An 8,522-nucleotide genomic window follows, 5' to 3' on the forward strand; every position below is an offset into this window, starting at 1 on the left:
ATCTTCAAACCTCGGATAAGCCATTACAGGTGGGTTAGTCAGAACATCGACTAGATAGTTCAAAGCTTTCTGGTGAGTGTCATTCCACACGATTTTCTGTTGTGCGGGGAGTTGTCCTACCCCTGCAGACCAGACGGTAGGCTTTGACTCGGGCCTTGGGGTTACATCTGTTGAGAGGAGATCATATAGACATTTTGCATGACGAGAGAAATCCTGCACATAGCTCCTATAATAACCCAAGAAACCCAGAAGTTTGCGCAGTTCTTTAATGTTTGTAGGAGGTTTTGTCCTAAGCGCTTGTACAGCTGCTATTTCCTTACTGTCCATCTTGTAACCTTCTGCTGAGATAACTTTGCCAACATAACGTACCTCATTCTTGAACAGGTCACATTTGTCAGGCCTCAACTTAATTCCCCAAGCTTGTTGCCGTTTGAGGACAGACCTCACATCCTCAACATGCTGTGTGAATGTCTTACTGTAAACTAACACATCGTCTAAGTATGTAATGTATATTTTGTCTCTGATTCCTTCCAGGCTCTCTTCCATACTACGCTGGAAAGCTGAGGGTGCGTTTGTGAGTCCAAATGGAATCCTATTCCATTCATACAGCCCCCATGGAGTTGTAAAGGCTGTGAACTTCTTTGAGTCCTCGCTGACACTCCCTTGGTGATAAGCTTTGCCTTGGTCCAGTACGCTGAACCACATGTTTCCACCAAGACCATCAAGTATCTCCTGTATGCGTGGTATGGGGTGCCTGTCTGGGATTGTCTTTTTGTTTAGACCTCTGTAATCAATACAAAGTCTCAGGGTCCCGTCTCTTTTCCTCACGCAAACCACTACAGCCGCATAAGGGGAGGTAGATTTGCGGATGAAGCCTTTGTTTAACAAGTCCTGGATGTGGTTCTTTACCTCCTCGTACAATGGGCGGGGTATGGCATTATATGATTTGGCTACTGGTACCTCATCAGTTAGCTTAATGTCCATTTTCAAGTTTTTTATGTAACCAACATCGTCTTTGTGCCTTGCAAATGCCCCTGATTCTTCTCTCAGCATTTGTTTGACCAGCGCCTGTTGTTCACTAGGCAGGTGGTCCACACTGACAGGTGGGTCCCACAGCTTGTCTCGGGTATCACCCTGTGGCAGTTCTGTGGTGGAGCATGATGAAGCTTGAGACTTTTCAACAGCTACGGGATTAACCTGGCATTCCTCTGAGGACACAAGGTGACAGTCTGTTATTCTCTGTATACTCCCTATTAAAGTTTTACTCGGCATTGTGATATCATGGTGCGTTGTATTTCTCACATATATGTTTACTTTACGCGAAGAACAGGAAACATTTATCAGTTGACAGGAAATTTTGAGTCCCTCATTAACGGCCAAGTTCTCTCCTGGTTCAAAGAGCATTTCAGTTTTCACTTTAAGGTCTGTTTTGACAGAGCATGTGATACACTGTATTTGCCCCCCTGGAACTACAACCGATGTGCGCCCTGTTCGGACAGGGTAAGTAACATTCTCATCTGTAGCTCCCTGAATGAGGTTTAGCAATGCTTCTGCCTTCCCTGATCCTAGTTTTAGCGAACTTCTGAGTAAAGCTACCCTTTCGCTAGGCTGAACCTGGTCCTCTGTTTTTATCAGCATTTCCTCAATAGCGTTAAACCCTATTATAGGTCTCTGCACTACGTCCCTACTGACTAATACTGGAACCAGTATTTCATCAGATCTTGCTGCTTTAGCTTTTGGATCACACAGACTGAAACTGACTGGAACCCATCCCTGAAAGGGTATCTTTGAGCCGTTAGCTGCCCTTAAGTCCAGCATTTCATCATCACTCAGCAGATCACTGATGGGACAGATTTCTGCGTCAGGCAGATTCTGGGATTTCCATGTCTCACTCATGATGGACACTTGTGTGCCTGTGTCCCACAGGGCTTGAGTTTTCACACTGTTCATTCTGCACCAGACGAGACATTTTTTTCCAACCAGCTGTGCAACTTGCTTGCGTTTTGTATACGGATGGCGTGATGAAGGTGGTTGGTTCCCTTTAAATTCCACCTTTGATTTCAAAGGAGCTGATGAATTATAAGTGGGCAGTTTTCCTCTCTCTCCCTTGACTGTGCACAGATTTATGGGCTCTGTTTGGGGGTTCAGTTTTAGATCAGTTTGGGACTTTACTTTTGAGGTTGAGGCGTGTCCCCCCGTCACAACCTCTGCTAGTTTCCCGCGGATTGCTGTCTGACCCCCGCTCTGCACCCTCTTGCCCAGTGTGTGTCGCTGCCGCACTTAAAACAATGGTTGCAGTCCTTTTTATCCTGCTCGCATGCAACACATCGTCTGTTTTGTCTCTTAAAAGTCTTAGCTGGGGCTCTAGCTTGGTCATCACCAATAATTTTTCTTCCACGTTGAACAGTTTGCACAAGGGATGTTACTTGGCCCGTGAGCTCCCTGATTGCTGTGTTGTTCTCCTCCATTTTTGTAAATAGGGGGTTCTCTTTACTCGGTTTATTAGCTTTCACTGAAACTGTGGCTGACACAGGATCATTTTCATCCCCACTTTTCTCCACTGTGCTCAGACTTGCCCTATGAGTGGCTTTCGTTGTGGTTTTAATCTTTTGGGCCCTCTCGCTTTCATTATACTGGGCAATCTGCATTTTCTGCAGTAGCAGCTCATCACTACTGTTCTCATCTTGCAGGTACATTCTCATCTCTGCTCTTATGTTATCATTTGACAAGCCTGTCATGATGGACTGAGAACACTGACTATGAACTAACTCTTTGTTGTATTTCAGGCCAGACTGTGCACGCTCAGATGCAAACAGGACTTTTTGACGCAAATCAAGTACTCGGACCAGAAAATCAAGTGCAGTTTCACCAGGTCCCTGTGCAGCTTTTGTCAGTTGTTGATACAGTACAGTTGCATCCTTTTCTGCGTAGTGAGCCCTTAATATTTGCCTGAGAGTTGCTAGAGTGAGGTCGGTTTTCCCCTCTAGATAGCTTCTCAGTTTCAACCCAGGATTTACAGCTCGTATCACTGCTTCTGTAATTTCCAGCTCTGGGTAGCCCTTTCTTAAACCACTTTCAATCTGGTGTTCAAGGCTGCTAAAACTCAAAGTGTCTCTTGATGTTGACTCACCAACATGTCCATTTATCCTGAAGTCCTTTCTGAATCCATTGGAAGTCCAGCAGCTGTTGCTAGTGGAGTCTCTGCCTCTGCCATAAGTCCCTTCATCCCGCGCTGTCTCTTGGGCGGTCTGCTGCTTCTGCGCCAACGAGAGCAGCGTGCGGTCTCCTCCCTGTTGCTGTCCTGATGCGGGCTGCACCGAGCGGGCCGCCGCCTCCTCGCCCTCGTCTGCCCCGGGTGAAGAGAAGAGAGTCGCTGCTCCCACGTAGTCTGACTCCGCCGCGCTCCCTCGCAAAGCATCCAGTGTGTCGTTTAACTCCAAAAGCACCGACATGCCCTCGTCTTCCCTTTTCGTTAATTCTTCACATTCACAAAACTGTATAACGTGCTTCACCAGTGCACGGCGGGTTTTGTCCTTAACGTCCACCGAGTCTTTGCCAGCGATTTCACAATACTGACACACTCGGTGCAGTTCTTTCACAGTTAGTCCAAGCAGTTTAGTTTCAATTTCCAACAACAACTCTTCTCGGTGCTCCGACATCTTATTTTTGACGCTTCTTTTTCTTCAAAACTTGGAAAAACAACCCCAAACGTGACGAAGTCGTGTTAGCTAGCCTTCAACCGTTCTCTGTAGCTAACGTTAGCTTTGTTAGCTCACCCAATTGACCTGCTGCTCTCACACATTTCCGACGTTGCTGCGTTTTTCCGGAGTTCCTAAAGTCTGCTGCCGTGAAGTAATATCCACAATAATCTCGGTGGAACCTCCAAAATGTTACACCACTCAGCCCACAACGGTATGGTGTATGAAAAGAAAGTATTATTTATTATCCACCGGCAGAACCCGGAGCACACAACATAAAAACCAAGATGTCGGTACCGCCAGGCACACACGCCTTCTTCGCTTATCCGACTCCAACAACCGCCAAAAACCCTTGCACTCTTTTTACAGAAATGTTCTGCCCACGTGAGCCTGACCCCTACCGGTGAGCATTTTTACACACGCTCAAACCATATAACTGAACGAAATGCCCAGTTGGACACAATCAGGCATGTGTAACATAAAAAAAACAAAATATCCTTTTCAGATGCTACATATACATCTGTGCCAAGTATACCCCAGTCTGTAGTGGTTCACAGTGCTCTGAGACACACTTTCAGGGACAATGATCAAGAATTCACAGTGAAATGTGGCCAGACCATGACATAAAAGCTGATGAACAAACATAAAAATAAAAGTATTAGGTGCAAACAAGAAGTAAAAAAAAAACATCTCCAGATTTCAACAAGTTCTCCAGATTTAAGACTGGAGGACTTTATTTTTTAGCAGTGATGTGAAACAGACAGACGATCTGGTCCTGGTGACTCAGAAAAAACTGTGCTCTTTAAAGGGAAGTTACAAATAATGCACTTTGTTTCTTTTGGAGGACTTGGTTAGGGTTCACTGAGTTAGGGGATGGTGGTCTTCATGGCTACAGTAAGAAACATGATTAAGGTTAAAAAACACAAATGTTGGCCACATGCTGAAAAAAACTGATTGTGTCAGGGGAAGGCACTCCTCTGAGTTTTGTTTTTAGATTACATCATCAAACAGGTGAAATATACAATATATTGCCAAAAGCATTCACTTGTCTGCCTTCACACGCATATGAACTTGAATGACATCCCATTCTTAATCCATAGGGTTTAATGTGATGTCTGCCCACCCTTTGCAGCTATAACAGCTTCAACTCTTTTGGGAAGGCTTTCCACAAGGTTTAGGAGTGTGTTTATGGGAATTTTTGACCCTTCTTCCAGAAGCGCACTTGTGAGGTCAGACACTCATGTTGGACGAGAAGGCCTGGCTTGCAGTCTCCGCTGTAGTTCATCCCAAAGGTGTTCTATCGGGTTGAGGTCAGGACTCAAGGTCAAGGTCACTATGACCGTGTTTATGTTTGGCTTTGCAATGCGATACCTTAAGAACCCTTTTAGGCCTTGTCTTCAAACTTTGCACACATGTTGACTGTGACTCAAGGATGCACTGAGTAGACTTTGGAGGTCAAAGATCAAGGTCGCTGTGACCTTATATTCATTTTATGTCTGGAGGGTCTTCAAACTTTGCATAAATGTGGACTGTGACTCAAGAATGAACTGATTAGATTGTGGAGGTCAAAGGTCAAAGGTCAAGGTTGCTGTGATGCAAATGTTGTGCTTCAGAATGTGTTGTTCTGTGATGTTCTTCAAACTTTGCACATATTATCACTGCTTGCTAAAGATGGAGTTAATATGAACACCCAACACTAACGTTCCCAAACATTGCCATTATCACTAAAAAAACCCCATAACCTCTACCTCTACATCTGCTACAAACAGGCATCCAACCGCACGGAGGCATACCACTGCCATGCAGTACTTCTACCTCTATTTGTTGTGACCTGTGAGAAACAGAACTTAGGACTAAATTCAGCTCATGAAGGGATCTCTCGATTTGACTGTAAAAGGATGTGTAATGTAATGTCTTTTTATCACATAACTTTTTATCTTGTTCTGACAAGTCTATTTTTTTATGTTTATTGCACTATGTGCGGCTACTGACTTTCTAACTGGTCTTATCAACAAATTACTCGGTTCACATTGTGTGGGTGATGCATTTAATTGTGCTTTATGTTGTCAGTATTGTGTATTGTTTTAATTATGTGCTTTTGTTAAGTGTTGTTCACGTAAACTGGTAAACACCAGTTTATGTGAAGATTTCAAATAAGGATGTTCCAGCATTTCTGTAGCATCCACATTAACCTCGTTGTTACCATCAGTGACTGAAGTTCAGTTCAGTTCAGTTCGATTCAATTCAATTCAATTCATTTCAATTCAATTTTATTTATATAGCGCCTTCCACAGTCAAAATTGTCTCAAAGTGCTTTACAGCGACCCAGAGCCTGACCCCAGAGCAAGCGCTTAAGGCGACAGTGGCAAGAAAAAACTCCCTTTTAACAGGAAGAAACCTTGAGCAGAACCCGGCTCATATGGGAGACCCTCCTGCCGATGGCTGGGCTGGGTAAAAGGAGGAAATGGAGAAAGATAGGACAGCTGGGAATGGAGGAGAGAAGGAGAAGGACATGCAGCATATAAAACATAATACAAACAGGGTTGGCAATGGACAGTGTTAGATGGCCAGCATTTAGATTACAGTTAGTAAAAAGTTAGTGGATACTGTGTGGTCAGCAGATTACAGTTATGATAGGAAACAGAGCACAGAAGCAAAAAGCTGTCATAATTGGTAATCATTTACATTACAGTCTGCATAGAATATTAATCCAAAATTTATCTGTAGCAGAGTGGAACATTAAACATCATAATGTGTTAGAAAGGGATAATTGTAGACAATAAACAGCAGCAGTGGAGCCAGGACCACAGACAGAGAACAGGCAGCGGGAGAGAGAGGACACAGAGTTAATGACATGTAATAAAGGCTAATACATGTGAGAGTGGGTATGAGGAGAAAAAGATAGAAGAGAAGAGGTGCGCAGAGGATCATGGGAAGTCCCCCAGAACTATAGGCCTATAGCAGCATAACTAAGGGATGGTTCATTTGCCTAAGCCAGCCCTACTAAGGGCTATATCCTTAACTATAACAGTGCCTATAGAAATAATTGTGACTAACTATAGGTTTAGTCATAATAACTAAGACTGTAACTACAACTAATTATAAGATTTGGTTTTAAGCTTAATTTTAAAATTAGAGAGGATGTCTGCTTCCCGAACCCAAACTGGCAGTTGGTTCCACAGGAGAGGGGCCTGATAGCTAAAGGCTCGGCCTCCCATTCTACATTTAGAGATTCTGGGAACCATAAGCAAACCTGCATTCTGGGAACGAAGCAATCTGTTAGGATAATATGGTACTATCAGCTCTTTGAGATATGTAAGGAGAAGGATTTTAGAATCAATTCTGGATTTTACATGGAGCCAATGAAGAGAAGTTAATACAGGAGTAATACGATCTCTCTTGCTAATTCCAGTCAGTACTCTCACTGAAGCATTTTGGACCAGCTGATAATAGGAAATTACAGTAGTCCAGCCTAGAAGTAACAAATGCATGGACTAGTTTTTCAGCATCACTCTGAGAAAGAATGTTCCTAATCTTACTGATATTGCGCAGGTGAAAGAAGGCGGTCCTCGAGACTTGTTTTACGTGCGAGTTAAAAGACAAATAACAAATAATATCTGTTCCTGACAGCAGTAATTTGAAAGAGATTACATCTCCTACAAAACTTATTTGCTGTTGCATTTAAATTGTGTAGAAACATAATTTTTAGGAGAGAGGATTGTAAATAAATTATTTCCCACTCTCTCAAATTTCATTTGTTATGAGTTCCTTCCTGATTCATTCCTCAGTAACAACTCACATTTTTGTGTTACCAAACTGGGCCATGGTTACTGTGTCAGTGTTAACACACCTGTCACCTAATTGCTTAACCCTGGCCTCTTCAGGTTTATGTAATCCTCTTCAATCTGGATCATGAGTTTCCCCTGACTTTTACCCTGTTATGTAACAACTGGCCTTCACCACGTTGGGTCTTTTACGTAGGTACACTCTAACTTGTTTGCAGAGTTGGGTGCTTGATATAATACAGAAGTGTAATTAACTGGTGGAACTGGTGGCTTTCCAAAGCTCAAACAAAAATTTCAGAACCATAAGAGAGAGAGCGAGTGTCTGCTTGTGTGTGTGTGTGTGTGTGTGAGTGTGTGAATCTGAGGGTTTTTTTTTTTTTTTTTGTTTGATTTTTGCTCCTTTACCTCATTCTTACAAGACATGTCTGTGAATGATAACATGCTCCATGTGGTCACCTTTGGTTAAATATATCCTTCCTGTTGGTTGAAGTCAGCCCACATACCAAAGTCTCTTCCCACAGTCACAAAGTGCTTCCTTATTGAAGAAAGCTGTTGAATTTCATTTTTTGATCTTACATTGAAACTGACTTGATATAAATTTGAAACCTTCATCATCTCCCATGGGCTCACCACCTGTGGGGGGTGCCGTAGGATGATGGTTCATTGTGGATTGGGCAGCAGTTGCCCCTGCGACCTGGGCCTGGACCCAGATAAGTGGCAGATGATGACATGACCTTCATCATCACTCATAACATAGCTGAACATGCCATGTTGTGAATTTCAGGATAAGCAGAGCTCAGAAATGTCATCATTTGGGAGGTATTTACGTCTGCAGATATATGATTAGATACAGGACGGTGTCAGCATTCCTCAATAGATTATTGAAATGATCACTCCTACTGTTTTATATATAATATGTGTGTGTGTGTGTGTGTGTGTGTGTATACACACATGCAAATACACACACAGGTGTATATATACTGCTGGTTTCAGGTGTGGTTGATGAGCTTACTTCTTCAGTTCAACAGTTAACTTCTTT

This window comes from Toxotes jaculatrix, chromosome 8 (genome assembly GCF_017976425.1).
Source record: "Toxotes jaculatrix isolate fToxJac2 chromosome 8, fToxJac2.pri, whole genome shotgun sequence".
In the NCBI taxonomy this organism is placed as follows: domain Eukaryota; kingdom Metazoa; phylum Chordata; class Actinopteri; family Toxotidae; genus Toxotes; species Toxotes jaculatrix.